At 39.7% G+C, this 17,449-nt stretch overlaps 2 long non-coding RNA genes across 20 annotated transcripts; one reads left to right on the plus strand and one right to left on the minus strand.

Moving 5' to 3' along the window:
* Positions 1 to 228: 228 nt before the first annotated feature.
* On the minus strand, positions 229 to 6,862 carry LOC128632681 (uncharacterized). Of its 3 annotated transcripts, XR_008396222.1 has the most exons (4): positions 6,778 to 6,862; positions 4,512 to 4,622; positions 2,874 to 3,019; positions 229 to 793 (listed from the first exon to the last, which is right to left on the minus strand). It is a non-coding gene; the product is annotated as an uncharacterized LOC128632681 (long non-coding RNA). The 3 variants fall into 3 exon arrangements; XR_008396221.1 differs by lacking the exons at positions 4,512 to 4,622; positions 6,778 to 6,862 and adding an exon at positions 3,707 to 4,164 and having other exon boundaries at positions 2,874 to 3,040; XR_008396220.1 differs by lacking the exons at positions 4,512 to 4,622; positions 6,778 to 6,862 and adding an exon at positions 3,707 to 4,152.
* Positions 4,217 to 16,847, plus strand: LOC128632680 (uncharacterized). Of its 17 annotated transcripts, none has more exons than XR_008396212.1 (10): positions 4,217 to 4,350; positions 4,461 to 4,584; positions 5,750 to 6,104; positions 10,633 to 10,824; positions 11,126 to 11,285; positions 12,116 to 12,238; positions 12,589 to 12,976; positions 15,101 to 15,225; positions 15,419 to 15,584; positions 16,312 to 16,841. It is a non-coding gene; the product is annotated as an uncharacterized LOC128632680 (long non-coding RNA). The 17 variants fall into 17 exon arrangements; XR_008396213.1 differs by having other exon boundaries at positions 4,226 to 4,371; XR_008396216.1 differs by having other exon boundaries at positions 4,232 to 4,319.
* Positions 16,848 to 17,449: the final 602 nt, after the last annotated feature.

Genomic DNA, 17,449 nt, shown 5'->3' on the forward strand with positions numbered 1-17,449 from the left:
TGTAATCCCACTATCCAGTGTCAACAGGACCCTTTTGAGTTTGCTTCCTCTCTTAGGTTTCTTCTTCATGATGTCTCGGGGAGTTTTTCACCTCCAGCTTGCTCGATAGGGATCTAAATCTACATCTGTCAGTCCAGATGCTTTGTGACGATGTCTGTAAGTGCTATACAAAATGAAAAGTTCAACTAAAGGAATCCTCCAATAGTGATTTGCATTACAACAGCGAAATCGGAGAATAATGTCACTTTCTTTTTAATTAAATACGTAATATCTTTAATTGTGTATTTACAATGCAGCATTATTTAACTGATAGAAAAATAGTGCAGTCTCCTATACACACACACACACACACACACACACACACACACACACACACACAATAGTTTTAGGATAGTTGGTTGCTTGGGAATGAACCCCCACACTCTGATGGTCCCTGAAATAATTACTTTATATAATACCACTTAGCTCAGCTTGGCAAGTCTGAGAATATTCAACAGCATATGATGCATCTTCATGCCACAGTGGCTTCTGTAGCCACATCTATGGCAGTTAGTGTCAAACAGGTTCAACAGGTTACACTTCTCGCTGCATGCCTGATGCTATATATTCAGATCAGACTGATGTCCTCCTGGATGATCTTAGTTAAAGTTGAATTTAAAGTTGAACAGTCCAGAGCCAATAGGGTTAAAGCCCTGGAAACTCTCCCAGGCCCCGTGGAAATGGTGATGGCCTTCTCCGTGCTTGCTCTCAGGGTCCATTGGGTCTTCACCCTTGTCAAATGAACTCCTCGTTTCTGCACAAGAACAGAGAAAAGGTGTCAGATATACCAGCATCTTTCGAGACTCGTGTTTTATATTACCAGAGGTGCAAGCAGCTACAGTTTTCCCCCTTTTACATTGATATAGGAGACACCTGAAAACTGCTTTTCTGCTATTTCAAAGTGCTCAAGCCAAACAGGAATAAAATTAGCCAATTCTCAAAGAATGTGGTACATGAACGACACATTCACTTCTACAAGAGGTTAATTATTTATAACCGTCACACCGAACCAGTGATTGATTAATTTTTTTAACCGTTCCATCTGGGGAAAAACAATACCATTACATCCAATCTAATATACTGTTGATCGATGCACCTTGACATTTAGTCTACATGCTGCCCAAAAAAATTAAAGTCTGTCTGGACCTCTGGAAATTCTGCAATGTCAGTATAATAATAAAAGAATAGGATTTGCAGTGACCCACCATTAAATTTTCTTTTCAGTATTGTAGGCTATACTTTTTAATTATTAAAATGAAAGGAAAATTCATTTTACAGACATACAAACAAGAAAGTGTTAATCAACAGTCAATATATTTTATTAAGGTCAGAATCAGCCAGCCGTCCATTGTCTGTACCCCTTATCCTACACAGGGTGGCGGGGAGCCTAGAGTCTGGGCTGGGATGCCAAACCAACGCAGTGCGCAATTGCACACACACACCCCCATTCACACACTACGGACAATTTAGAGATGCCAATCAGGTTACAACACATTTCTCTGGACTGGGCGGGGGGACCCGGAGTATCCAGAGGAAACCCCCAAAGCACGAGGAGAACATGCAAACTCTGTGCACACAGGGCAGAGGCGAGAATCGAACCCCTAACCCTTGAGGTGTGAGGCAAACGTGATCACCAGTCAGCCATAGTGCATGCAGTAGCACATGGTCTAAATGTTTTACATATTTTCAAGATTCAGCACAAAATGTTAATATGCTTATGCAAGTGCTTGCAATTAGAGTTCATAATTGTTCTAAAAATACTAACAATACATGCAGGCCTGACATACACTTATGTTAATTTTGTAATAACTGTATAAAGTAAACTTATACTGTATGTGTCGCGACAGACCGACAGCCGGCGCACAAGGAACTAAAATCGCTCCTCCCGCGACTGCCGCGCTGGCGCTGAAGAGACAGCCCCGCTTCAATGTTTTGGACAGTCGGAAAGCACGTGGAGGTGGGGCGGAGCCGCCGACACACCCTCTGGTGATGAATGGCGCGCCGCACGTGAAAATTCCACCATCCAGCAGACGAAGGGAGAGTATAAAAGGCCGCTTTTCCGCTCGAAAGGAGAGCATTCTCTCACATGAAGTGTGCCTGGATTACTGCCAGTTATCAGTATTGTTGGTATTGTATGTTTTCTTTCAGACGACCCGGACCCGAGCGAATTCTCCGGTCCCTGACTACAAACGCGGCGTTGCCTGACGTCTGAGAAGAGCCCTTGTTTCACCGGAAAGCCCCGGAGCGACTCTGGCAACCCCGCAATACACTGACCTCTCACCACACGCTGTCACGCCCACACGCGAGCACACACACACACTCCAGAACGTTATAAATAAAAATAAAAATAAATCTCATTTGTTAACGTTACGACGGCCTCCCGTGTGTCTGTCTCCACCCACCGCTGGCTAATTTCCCTATATATGATATCATAATATTTCTGCAGATTACAGTTAAATATCAGTTCAACCAATACAATTAACCGTTTATGCTGCAAGCATGGTTCCGATCCGTCCTTTCCAACAAAATGCATGTTTATTTCTCTTTGACTGTTAGTTATTTTGGCAGATCTGTATTAGCAAAAAAATCAAAAACATATCACAGACTGTGTTCAACATCCCCACTAATCACCAAGTCACAACCATAATTTCTGTTAATTTGATCTGAATTCCAATCTGATTCATCCTTCTTTATCTGCAGCTGTACTTACATACTTATATACTGTATTCCTCATCTATGTAAAACTATTCAAGCATGGGACACAAAAACCAACATCAAAAAACGGCTTAGCTTGGTATTTTTATATTAGCAGACAAAACTGATTGAGGGTTTACCTGGCTCAGTGAGCACTTCCTTGGCCTGTGCGATGTCTATGAACTTCTTCTCAGCCTTGTTCTTCTCTTCAGGATCCTGGACGTTGTCTGGGTGTCACTGCTGTGAGAACTTCCTGTAGGCTTTAATGAGCTTCTTCTGGGCTATCCTAGTGTTCACACAAGCCCAGCTGTTTAGAACACATTAAAACATGACACACTTCAATATCAACCTAAGAAGCCAAAGGGTAGGTGACAGTCATTCTCGCTGTACTCCTTAGCACTTTCAAAGTCCTTAATGGCTGCATAGATGTGATGAACTCTGATTCAGGGGATCAGTCCCAGCTCTAATTTTGTCTAGGCCATCTACGGCAGTTAATTCAGCTAATAAAGACTCGTATGAAGCTGTGCTTGATTAGGGATGATTAGAAACTAGACTCTTTATGGGGAGGGAGCTCAGGGGGAAATCTACAGATAGCAATTTTACTGTCACCAATATTAGCATGTTGTCAAACTTGATTGTGGGCAATACAAGAAACCAAAGTGAAAAATGACCAACAGGTCAATGAAAGAAGTCTAAACTAAAAAAGTAAACTCAAAATTTTCACTACAAAATGAATCCTGGATGCCACCTGTTAATTATAAAGATCAATATGCAAGTTGTTCATGGTGGATTTTTCCTTTAATGACTTAATTTTCCTTTAATGACTTAATTTTCCTTTAATGACAAGTCAAAGAGTTACAGTAGGCTCCCTCTCTGAAGTCTTGCCTGTGACAAATCACCTGTTACCACCAACTCTTTTCAACATGATGCATGTCAATCTTCTTTTCATGTCTTATCATGGAGTAAAACTCACCGATGTGAAATCAGGTTTAACTCGATGTCACGTATCGTGACGGAGCGGAGATAGGACGGATGCAATTGCAGTATGAACAGTTGTTTATTTTAAAAGAGAGACAGGCAGACAAATCCAAAACATAATCCAAAACAGGCGAAGGTCAGGCGATCGGCAAACAGGCATACACAGGGTTAAACATGAATCAAGGTCGTGTCACGGAAAACAGGGTCGATAAACTAAACGAGAAACATGAACTATGACGAGGAACTGGGAGCGGATAATCCAGCGTGAACGAACTCTAAACATGGACCGTGACTATGACTACTAAACAAACCAATCTAACTCTAGGATAATCTTCCGCGTTGTGTGCTGGGAGGCGCGCGGTATATATGTGGACATGATCAGCGTCTAAACTGATCAGCCTCTAAACTTGCTGAGGGCAAAATACAGACACACGTGAAATCCCAGCCAATGACAGAACAGGGAGGAGACGTGACAGAAACATAAACAAAACACACGTGTCCAGATGTCACTACTGTGAACAATGGAAAAGCAGGTGCTCGCGCATTCGCGCTTAGAGCACGCTGCTTCAAGGGGAAATCATGACACTCGATGACTTTGCTTAGATCCGGTAAAGCGGATTTAGACTTGTCCGTGGCCAGGTAGACGGTGGCTCTTCTGTAGTAGGCCAAGTATTTTTTCGGGTCACCGTCTACACACGGATGTCAGAAAGTGGTCGGTTAAGATTCAGACAGAATATTTTTTTTTGCAGAAATAAAGAAATGATTGCTGGTGACTTTCTGAGAAAAGCTCACCGACTCACCAACAGCTGCGTGGAAATGGGAAAGTGCGTCGGCCAGCTGTCCGGCAGCCAGGAGCTTCTTCCCCATCTCCAGGTGCTTCTCGACACTGTTCTCACTGCTGCATAGCACTCCTTTAATCAAAAGTAAACTCCGGCCAGGATATAGTAAAGTAAAAATATAGTGACAAATGGTTGGGTAGAATAATACCATTGATTTCACTATGCTTGCAATTATTATTATTATTATTATTATTATTATTATTATTATTGATAAAAGACATGGACACTAATTTTCCTGTGTCATTTTTTAAATACAAAGCACACATCATTATCTTGGACTTTATCATAATCATCAGCACAGAGAGGTCTCATTATCAAGTCACATCTCTTTAGAGTCTATAGAAAAGCTTGGCTTTGTATGTAGAGTACTACTTAGTGCACTAGAAGAAACTTGTGAGATTCATTCCTTAAGACTAGTGAGGTCTAATGAAAAGTATTTCTGTAGAATCTGTACAGCTGTGTGACAGTTCAGTTTCCACACTATCTATCCAGTATATGAAGTCAGTACCTTCTTACCTTCGTATCGAAGATCCAACAGCACAAGCACAAAGGGCACATAATTTACTAGTTTGTATGCGACTGGTGTTATAGTTACCATGATATAATGTGTTTTTTTTTTTTTTGTAAACTCAGGTGTAGGAATATGAAGGCTTGGCTACAATGATGTTTAATGAAGATAACCACAGCGCAGGACATGGTTTCCTCACATGCATATGATAAAATCTGATTTGGTCTTTTTAATGTGTTCTCACTGAACATGAGACTAGTTAAGCAATGAAGGCAATACATCCCAGACCATAATATTTTCTGGACACGGCTTGGACACACTTTATTTGAACTTCCAATACACCAGGCACAAGAACGGTTTCTTTCCAGAGGCCTTCATTCATGGCCCTTAAAGAGTATTCTTAATCTTCAATACAATGTCACTGTGACCTGTGATATACATATCAGTTATTGTATAAACGATTACAATTATTTATTATACATATTTTTTGCATTTAGCAATTTCATTCTTTACATATAAGTCATATATTACAAGGAACAACTCCAATTTATTGTTGTTATTGTTGTTTTGTTGTGTTTATCTAGGCTAGTTAATATTAACTATGTAAACACAACAAAACAACAACAACCATAAATTGGTTATAGATATTGCGATAAATTAGGTCACAATACACTTTTCTATGATGTTGTAGGTAAGGTGATATCCATCCATCCATCTTCAATACTACTTATCCTTCAGGGTCACGGGGAACCTGGCGCCTATCCCGGGGAGCATCGGGCACAAGTATATCCTGGACAGGCCAATCCATTACGGCACAATCACATACACACTCGCACACCCATTCATTCACTACGGACACTTTTAGACATGCCAATCAGCCTACCATGCATGTCTTTGGACTGGGGGAGGAAACCGGAGTACCCGGAGGAAACCCCCACAGCACGGGGAGAACATGAAAACTCCGCACACACAGGGCCGCAGTGGGAATCGAGCCCCCGACCCTGGAGTGAGGCGAACGTGCTAACCACTAAGCCACCATCCACCTGGTATTGTGATATCTTTTTTTTAGTAATTACAAAATAAATTGAATTGAATGAAAGCAGCTAATTATATGTAAATTTGCTGATGTTTTTAAAAGCCTAATCTTTCAAATATCTCCCTCCTTTTTAAAAAAAACTAATTTTCAGTGTTAGAATTTAGTTTTTGTAGGAATGAAATAAATAAAATATCTAACTCAGTTGAACAGTTCTTACTTGTTACTACTGGTACTACTTGTATTGTTCTCTGCTAGATATATATCGCTTTGCTTGTATTTTTCTCATTTGTTAGTCGCTTTAGATAAAAGCATCCGCTAAGTGAATAAATGTAATGCACTTTAAATCTATTCATTTATTTTACATCCCCACCCCCCATCTGTTTACATGTTTTCACATCACGGCTACTTTGGTGACAGTTTGTTAGCTAAATTATATAGCATGATACATATCCCTGCTTGAGTGTGCGAGCATACTTGACCAATAAAACTGATTCTGAATCTGATTCAGAAAAATGGCAGTGATCCGTACGGAAGCCGAAGGAATCGACTCATATTGAAGAGCTAAGCCAAAGGATTCGGTTCACTTAAAAGAGCCAGTGCTTTCCATCATTGAAGGAAGTGAAGTGCGCGGTGAAAAAGCATCATAATGGACGCTACAGTGGCATGTAATAATTGTGGCTTACCGTACACGTTGTCTGGTAAAAAAAATGTTTTAAACAAATTCTCTGTATTTACTTATACAAGTATTTTCCGGACGCATCTTGGTTACACACTGCTGAATGCAATGTGGGTTCAGAACACACCTAATTAACCTAATTAGCTAGTGAACCTTTGACAATTAGCAGACTACATCCTCAATGTGAGCGTTTTAAAGTTAAACAGTGAGACTTAATTGATAAACATGGCCTTCGAGTTAGCTTGAGTTTAGTTGGCTAGCTAGCTAACGTCTTGCATTAAAGCTTAATTTTCTTTTCTTTCTTTTTTTTTTTTTTTTGCAGCGTGGTTTCTTAAAAATGATAAATAACCAAATTCCACACAGCAAATGTTAGCCATGTGAAATGTTAAGAAGAGCAGTGGGGGAAATTTCCCTATGTGATGTTTAGCTTCATAAATAAGTGCACTTGATGTTTTTTTGGTGGTTTTATTGCTGTTTACAGAGGGTAAGGTTGTGGGGAGGCTGCCCCATGTGCTCTTCTGTGTGGAGTGTCTCTGCTCTCTGGAGTGTCCTCAGGACTCCAACTCTGTCCCCTCAGTCAGCTGTCCCGAGTGTAGGGTGAGCACTGTTCACAACTCCTGTCCATGCAGCCATCACTCCCTTACTGCGCTACAGCATGTCAACCAGCTTTCACAACTCTTTTTAGGGAAAGTAGCTAAAGCATGCTCAATTTGTCACCAGATGACACCATAGATTACATTTTTTCTAATTACTTATGATATGGCAATGAATATTACTAACTAGTTTTAAAAAAGAAAGAAAGGCAGATAGGGTGCCGATACTTGTAGAGTTGCATAGATATATCATGAACATGCACATTTTTTAAACGCGTCTACAAATGAAGAAGGCAGGCAAAAAGAAGTCGTGAAAGGTGAGTAGTCTGAAGGAAATGGTTACTCGTTTGTAAGTATCAACAAGAAAAGTGTTTAAAATGAAGAACTATGGGACAGTAAAGTTATTAAAACATAACTTTCTCAGATTTACTAAGTAGATAACACTAGTTGGTCATTACTACACCCCATAACGTTAGATAAGTGTGTCCGAGTTTAGTATTTATGCAGACCTTTTATTTATTTTTTATTCCTCCACCACTAAGTCTGTCCATCCATCTGAGGTTCTCATTAATGCAATATCTCAACCAGTGGTTGAATGTTTGTAGGAATTCTATAGACTATATTGTTGTTGTAACCAGCAGATGACTCAATTAGTATTTGGAATTGATCCAAAAATATAAGAGGTCACAGCAGTTTCATGTTTAGGAACTCAAGGCCCTTTATTGTTTTTTTTTGGCTAGCTACGGTTTTGCCATCATTCCATGCTTCTGTGTGTCCTTGCTTTTGCATGAGATTCTTGTTTAGTGTGACATCTCAAGAACGAAAGGTTGAATGTTTTATAGTGTAGCAGCAGCGGCAGGTGGAACACAGACAGAGTGAGACTGGTTAAGAGAGCTTTTATTTTGTAGAATGGGAGTGCAGAAGGGTCATGGGACACTCTGTCCTGGGGCAGCAGTCTGTGAGGGAGGTGTTAGAGAGGAGTGTGGTCGCTATGGGCCAGGCAGAGTGGTGTAGGTCGGTAGCAGAGTGCGGAGGAAGCGTAGGTAGTGGGGGGGAGAGAATTGCTGTCATCATCGTCATCTGCAAGACATAGAACCGAATTGATCAGCATAGACACGTAGACAAAAGCTGCTCAAGCTGCTGAGGTTGTGATGCCCTTTTATCCTCTCCAGTCTTCTCTGAGAGGGTGAGGAGTTGCAGTGTTTATCTGCCGCAATTTGTGCTCTATTTCCCCACCTCATGCTCTGCTGCAGTCGACAACAGTGGTGCTGAAATGACTGTCTGTTCAGCACCCAGGTGGCAGTAGTGTGAGGAGCATTTTTCACCTCTTCAACAGGTTCACGTGGAACCTGTACGTTTCTGCTCGCTTATCGGCTGCTGCAGGTGTTATCGTCAGCTGCTGGAGGCTGGCCTCCATTAGTTGCTGCAGCATGGAATCCATGTTTTTATTTTTAAATTTTTTATTATTATTATATATTTTTTCCTTTATTTTTTTATTTGGCCGCGTCTGTGCTCATTCCCGTATCCTTCACCAGACTTACAAATGAGAAAATACAAGCAAAGCAATATATCAAGCAGAGAACACTGCAAGTAGTGCTACAATAGAAGATTTTTAATTGAGTTCTAGAAGATGCAAAAATGTAATCAGCCCTGAGATTCTAACCAGCGACCTTGGCGTTCTTACCACCACACACTAACTAACTGAGCTACATTGCCATATATATAATATATCATAATAGTTTCGAAGAGAATTTTTAAGCGAATATTTTTAAGTGTCCAAAATTATATGGACGGCGCTCCGTGCAGCGGGGAAAGCACTCAGACATAGCCCGGGGAGGGAGCGTCATGTCGCACAGACTCTGGCCAGCTCCAGGCCGATCATCGCTGATTTTTTTCCCTGGGCGTTGAAGAGTTATCATTGATGAAATTGTTACTTTACATTTATTTGGTAAAAAGCTTAGACTTTTTTGGAACATTCGGCCGTTATATCGGGTGATGAACAGTTCCCAGATAGCAAGCACATTTGGGCCGATTCTGGTAGAAATGCGCCACTGTCGGCTCAATTCCGGTATCGGTGAAAAGGTAATTGCCCAGAGCCCTGCTGACCGTTCACACCACTTCTCGTTGACAGACGGTTTTTGCTATGTGGGCCAATCTCAGCTGAAAGCAGGTGTACTTGCGGCAGGTCCATACTCTGTGTAGCGGTGTGTATCTGCTTTTTCAAGTTCGTTAAGTCACAGACGGGCCACAGCTAAAATTAAGGAGCTCAGCCGCCTGGAAAACACTTTTGACGGTTAAATCAGTTAGGATACTCGAGGCTGCAGTCATTCTTCGTTTTCAAGAGGAATCATTTCAGCTGAAGAAGGTAAGTAATTTAATTGAGTAATTTCAGTCTACAATGTTGTTTGATATTTAAAATGTCATGGAGAAAATGTTTTTTAAAAATCTTTTCAATGGTATGTGTGATTGTGACGAGAACATCAGATGGCGTACTAGCAGCTAGCTAGCCGGCTAGCTAATTTAGCTTAAGAGGCAGCTCGACACTTTTTTTTATAAAGCTTTTTTAATTGCTGTACAAATAAGATAAACTCCTAGTTTATTCCTCCCCTTTCCTGTTTTACTACTTTTTATTTAACTTTTTTAATATGTTGTGTCAGAAAACCCACACAGTTTGCAGCATGCTGTGTCCTGTTATTAGATTATATTGTCCACTTGGCAGTATAACAGACCTGTTGTTCGGCTCAACACTGTATTTCTTATGTGCAATTCTTAGCCTTAGTCTAGCAATATACTAATTTTTTGTCTCTTTGAGTGATCCTGAAGGGATTGAATTATGTTTAAATGCAACTGTATTTTAAAGACAGCGATAAAGAGGGCAGGACCTGGCCAGACCTCCAGTCAGACGTGGAAGTGTCTGGGTAAAGACCACCAAGGTGTAAAACATGCAGATATTTGTTCAGCACATCGCTATTGCTATTCCCTCATGCTTTGAGAGCATATTCAAAGTTGTATTTTTCATGAAACATTGTAGAATTTGGCAATATAGTCAATATTTTAGACTCTTTCACAGAGTCTGGAAAGAGTGGACGATATGCCATATGAGCGTATTCTTCTGCTTTCTGATTGACTTTCTTTTAGGTATTAATTAACCATGATTTCCACTCAGCCATCTTACTGGAATTGTGTAGGTTAGGAATAAGACTGAGGATGGAGTTGTACAGTTTTGTAGTGTGTATCGTTTGTAAATATTGTTAACTTCTTTACCATAGCCATGCTGAGGGAGGTGTTAACTAAATTAGAGATGGTGCTGGACCAACAAACCACTGAGATTGCTTCAACTACAGGAGGTCCAGGTGCAGCCTTTGGATATTGATGAAGATTTACTGCCCCTGCAAGACCTTCCTCAACTGTGTAGTCTGGAGCGAAGGATGCAACAGAGCCCAGATTACAAGCAAAATCTGGTGAGAATTTTTTCTCTTTTTTTTGTTAACAACTGCTTGCACAATTACACAGCTACTGAGAGCATTTCTGTTTTCTCAAGGTGACACACTCGTACTCAAAGCACAACATTGAACACCACTTTGATATGAGGGAACAGTTATGACCTAATATTTGGTAGAGGAGGAAAACATGGAAAACACACAGGGCAGGGTAACTGCAGAAGTAGTGAGAAGCACTGACACTTTTGACGAGGCAATACATGCTTATTAATTTTATATATTATATTATTTTATATTATATTATTGTTTTAAGAATCCTCAGTTTCAGGTAAACTGGTTGGAGCTTATTGACAGGGCGGATGTGCTCAACTGCACCTGGTGCATATTGGTGATTACTAACTCCCTGGAAAAGAACCTCAATTGGAGGGGAATCAATAGAAAGACTTCACTGTCCGCTCTCCAACTCGGAGAGGTCGTGATTGGTAAGTATATCTGTTTACATACAGAATTAGCTGTCTCTCTCAGATGATATGTAAGGGGTAATCCACGGCTAGATGTGCATTAAACGATTTTAGTGCATGATGTGGAGGAAATGATCCACTCGTTCAAATCGTTTAATGCACACCTAGCCATGGATTACCCCGCCTATACCATGGTCTTTCCACAATTAATAATGTTAAAGCTGTCATTGGTTTAGAAGTGCAAACTTTGATTAGAAGTTTAAAATGATCGTTAATTTCTATTAGTTAGGTCGTTAGATCTGGAATTTTGCCCATTATAAATCAGACACAGAGGTAAAGTAGTGTGATGAGATTGCATTTATTTGAATGAATTGACAGATATCTATCAGAGAGAGAGAGAAGGAGAGAGAGAGATCAAGCGTGTATGAATTACGTGCATCATAGGTGCCTCTCAGCAGTCAGTGTTGCGCAGCAGTAGTGTAGTAAAACTAAGAGTTGAATTACTTCAGAAACAGTGATGGTACCACCTCGTTGCTGAGAAATATCATGTAGCTTTTCACCAGCAAAGCTATTTTTATTGTTAAAGTTGCAGAAAGCGCTGGCAAGATGTGTCTGTTCATATGAATGTCTCTGTATGCTCGAGTGTCTGTGCGTGTGTGTGCATGTAGGCTGCGCATTGACCAAGAAATGATTACGGTGATCAATCTGACGGGAACTACCTGTGCAATAAACGGTTATAATGCACACCTTCCAGCCAATCAGAATCCAGTATTCACAGTGACCATGGTATAAGCATAGTTAATGCTTAAGATTCATAATGACTGTATGATATGTATTGCTTTATTCCAAAGTTCATAGAAACCTCTTTACGGCTAATGCTGCAGAGATGGAGGTCGAGAGGACCATGAAGAGGTGGCTCCAGCTGGCATCAGATCAAGAGTGTGAGTGCAAGAGAAGTCTTTTGCAAAAGGAAGGTATGTAGTGTTTTAACTGTGGTGTTTTTGTGGTATTTGTTAAAATGTTCCTACTGTAGTTTATTTTTAATTGTTTATAAAATTTTTTTTTAAAAAATCCTTGCTGTTTTTAAATGGTGGAATTTGTGTGTGTGTGTGTGTGTGCTTGGTAGCTGGGTGGGTACACAGTTGCGGTCGGAAGTTTACATACCCCTTGCTGAATCTACAAAATATTAATGCTCTTAACAAAATAAGATTGATCCTGTGCAATCGTTGGGAACTACATTGTGCGAAATGTCCGCGTCGCTTCAACAAAGGGTAAGGTGCACACACAATTTTTCTTTGCTTGTGTCCTTGATGTCGCTGAGCAGCTACCAGGAATCCTGAAGAAGGACGAGTGCATTGGAGCAGTCGTGCCGCATGCGGGGGCAAACATCAGGCTTCGGCAGACAGAGGTTCTGAAGAGGGCCAGCCTGATCGAGACGGTATGAGGCAGATCACCCACCGCGAAGATCATCGTCTCTGGACCTCTTCCCTCATACAGATGTGGAGCTGAAAAGTTCAGTAGACTTCTAGCATTAAATGATTGGTTAGTTTCTTGGTGTAATTAACAGGAATCTGCTGTTTGTTAATAACTGGAATCTGTTCTGGGAGCGTCCTAGGATGTTTCGTCCTGATGGCCTGCACTCCAGCAGCTTCGGAGCGGAACTGCTGTCTGACAACATCTCCAAGACACTACAAACCAAGTGACTGCCTACCGTAAGCACATCTTCCTACAATAATGTTCATCATAAGCAATGTTCAATTAATAGTTTAACACCTGTAGTACATACTATGGAGACTGTGTCTGTTCCCTGAGCTATACAAATACATAGACAATTTCAGAATGTTTGTTTTAGTAACCTAATTAACCTAAAATTATATCATACTGAATGCACATCCAGCACCTTTAATCTGAAGCTAGGGCTATTAAACATTAGATCTCTTGCGTCTAAGGCTCTTATTGTTAACGAAATCATTACTGATCAGGGATGTAATTTAATGTGTTTAACGGAGACTTGGATTAAACCAAACGAGTACCTAGCATTAAATGAAGCCAGTCCTCCTGGATACAGCTATGTACATCAGCCTCGTTCAACTGGTAGAGGAGGAGGTGTTGGTCTCATCCATAGTCAAAATCTAGGCGTCACACAAAAACCTAGTCATAAATTTAATTCTTTTGAAATTCTTTATACCAGCATAACTTATGTAGCCACTAAAAATAAGTAAATTCCACTAATTATTATTTACCGACCCCCAGGGCCATATACTGAATTTCTTAGTGAATTTGCAAACTTTATCTCAAACCTGGTTGTTTCTGTAGATAAAGCATTAATCGTCTGTGATTTCAATATTCATTTTGATAACCTGGAAGACCCTCTGAGAATAGCGGTTGTGTCCATCTTAGATGCAGTAGGGATTAATCAGAACGTAATCGGACCTACTCATAATGGTGGTCACACTCTTGACCTCATACTAACATACGGATTAAATATAGAAAATATTGTAATTTTTCCACAGTCTGAAGTTGTCTCAGACCATTATCTTATCTCGTTCATAATACATATTGATCATAATATTTCCACCTCCGCTACCGTGTAAAACGTACTTTCACATCAGCTACTGCACCGAGCTTCATAAATAACCTCCCAGAGACATCAATTATATTTGGATCACCGTCTGATCCCACAGAACTCGATCAGGCAACTGAAAGCTTGGAGTCAACACTCCGCTACACGCTAGATAGAGTGGCTATAACGATCAAACGCGAACCTTAAAACAGACAACTCGACAATTAGAACGTAAATGGCATCAAACCAAATTGGTGATATTCCAAACAGCATGGAAGGAGAGCCTACTGAAATATAGAAAATCTCTTAAAAAAAAAATCTATTTCTCCACCTTAATAGGAGATAAAAAAAACAATTCTAGATTTCTATTCAACACAGTAGTAAAATTTACTAGGAATAAAATCACTACAGAGAGAAACACTCAATCATTACATAGCAGTGAAGATTTCATCAAATTTTTGGTATCAAATCATTGGTAAAGTTGAAAATATTAGATGTGAAATTCAGGCTATTAAATTAAAACCAGACAGTATTATAACTCACCCTGTAGATGATAATATAGCAATATCGGATCAATGTTTAGAATGTTTTACTCCCCTTAGAGAGACCAAACTAGCTTCATTAATCTCTTCAGCAAATTCATCAACTTGCTTACTAGATCCTGTGCCTACATGTTTCTTAAAAAGATTTGTCCAGGAGTAATTGAACCACTTTTAAATATAATCAACTCTTCCCTTAGCACTGGCTATGTACCTAAATCACTTAAACTAGCAGTTATTAAAACCCTGATTAAAAAACCTGACTGACCCGTCTCAACTGTCCAGCTATAGACCAATATCACATCTCCCCTTCATCTCCAAGGTCTTAGAAAAGGTTGTACACAGCAAAGTTATGCTCGTACTTACACAGGAACAACATTCATGAAATGTATCAGTCAGGATTTAGACCTCATCATAGCACAGAGAGAGCGTTAGTTAAAGTAGTAAATGACCTTCTACTGACCTCTGATCAGGGTTGTGTCTCGTTGCTTGTGTTACTTGACCTTAGTGCAGCTTTTGATACTATAGATCACACTATTCTCCTTGATAGATTAGAAAATGTTGGCATTAAGGGAACAGTCCTCTCCTGCCTCAGGTCTTATTAGACCGATCGTTATCAGTTCAGTTCGTAGATGTAAATGGAGACTTCTCCACGCATACCGAGGTTAAATTTGGTGTTCCACAAGGTTCTGTTTGAGGCCCACTGCTTTTTACTTTGTATATGCTACCTCTAGGTCAAATTATTCGTAAACATGGAATGAACTTCCACTGTTATGCTGATGATACAGAGCTGTATGTTTGCAACTGAACAATAACAATAAACAACAACTGAAGAATAGCGAAAAACTCCAACTGTTTTGTAAGTCAAACTTTTTAATGTTCACCTGGAATTTGACTCAATAATAATAAATCTCAGAATAATAAATCTATATGTTTACATGAACTGAAGTTTTTGATCATAATATCAAAATTGTCTCACAATCCTAAATGATGGAATTGTATCTTATGTTGGACCATGTATGCCAGAGATTTTTTATTTGAATTTCTTGTAGCGTGCTTACTTGAAGACGATGAGGCGGAGCAGCATCGGAGAGACAGTTCGCTCCATTCTCCAAAGAATCGGGGAGAACAGTCTGTGGTGTATGTTTTCGTTGAAAGCGCCAAAAGGTGGGAAGCTGGCTTTGACTGATCAGGATGAAGTGTATGGCCTTGTACACTGTGAGTATGAAGGATAAAAAATGTATACCGTAATTTTCGGACTATTGAGCGCACCTGAATATAAGCCGCACCCACTAACTTTAAAAAGAAAAAAAATTTTGTACATATATAGGCCGCACTTGTCTATAAGCCGCAGGTGTCCACGTTGTAACGCGAGATATTTACACAGAAAGATGTTACACAAATAGATTTTTTAAACTTTTAATTAAATACGTACCTTAAATGCTTTTTTCCTGAACAGTGCGTGCCAAGCTTACGTGCAGCAGCTCTATTTCCTTCTTCAACAGCCAGATCGATCGCCTTTAACTTGAAAGCTGCATCAAATGCATTTCTTCGTGTGTTTTCCATGATGAGGGTGTGTGCATGAAGCGCAAATGACTGATCTGAAGAATTTAGTGTGAGTGTGTTTGATTTAATTCGAACAGTTTCATTGGTCCACTGTGACCTGTTCGGTAATTTCATTGGTCCGATGTGACAAGGCTAAATATTTTGGCGGCATGAAGCTCGTTAGCCCATAAAAATCCATAAATTAGCCGCATCATTGTTTAAGCCGCAGTGTTCAAAGCGTGTGAAAAAGGTAGCGGTTTATAGTCTGGAAATTACGGTACATGACGGTATATGCCTCCTTTGCAAACTCTTGAGAAGAAAGTCTTGCCTTCAGAAAACGGACATTTTCTCTGTTATTGCATTCCAAGGCTGAATGTTTTTGTTGATATTTATGTTACAGATATTGCCGAACAAGCACATGGACGTGAATATACTGTTGCCGGTTGCAGAGAGGCCATCGGCAGCTACCTAAAAAATGCCCCAGGCAGGAAAAGTGTCAAGAAACACATTATGTGTTTATGATGAAGGTTAGAATTTAAATCTACAACTTCTGTGGTTCTTTTTCTTTTCTCATTCATACAAATGTGCCATTGTGTAACACTGTTGACTGACTCATTAGTTTTTATATCCCTTTGAAAAGCAAAAACCTTTCCACTATGCATATAACTGAAAGTGCATACATGCTCCAAACCTTTTGTGAATACTGATGATTGATTTGGAGGTTTCAAATTTTGAGTGAATTGTGGTTCACTTTCTTGCGATCAGGAATGTGTAGCTAATGTCTGTAGTTTACTGATTCCGAAATTGTTGGTTCAGACTGCATCATATAGTACTAGTATATAACAATGAAATGAAATGCCATATATTCAGATATATCCACTGTCTGTTCACAGCAGAGCTACATGGGATCTCTAGTGCGTCCTGCAAGAATTGGGCCTGAGTCCAGTTCAGATTCAATTTTGTAATTCCTCTCCCCTCGCGTGACAGCCTCCAAACAGTACAATTCTAATGAGCTTGAATATACGGAGATTCCATTGGGTTTGATGTCTGACTAATATTTTTTTCTTTGATTAGCAATACATAGGAACTATATCTGGCTATTTTGTGTGTTACAATATTGAATGTCATTTTTCAGCTTTTAACTTCGTCTGCATTTACTAAAATTCATGCATGTTTATTAAAAATATTCATGGAGTTTGTTAAACTATATAATTGTTGTCTGTCATTCATAAGATTCGTCATGTGAATTCCATAGACCAGAATCTAACATCCACATTATTGAAGCTTGTTTAATTACGGGTTTGTTAAAGCATGCGGTATGTTATATGCTTTAATTGTATCTTGCCACATAATGTTGGAAAATGAGTACTTGTGTACTTTTCAAGAAATTAGATACAAAAAGGATTACACATATCTGATTAGAAAAAATAGCATCATAATGTGTGTAACTTGTGTATAAATATTGTGTAGTGTATTACACCACATTATGAGGTGTATATACAGGCAATTACAAAAATACTATGTGATATTGTTGAGTC

The sequence above is a fragment of the Ictalurus punctatus genome, unplaced genomic scaffold, assembly GCF_001660625.3.
Source record: "Ictalurus punctatus breed USDA103 unplaced genomic scaffold, Coco_2.0 tig00163726, whole genome shotgun sequence".
Taxonomy (NCBI): domain Eukaryota; kingdom Metazoa; phylum Chordata; class Actinopteri; order Siluriformes; family Ictaluridae; genus Ictalurus; species Ictalurus punctatus.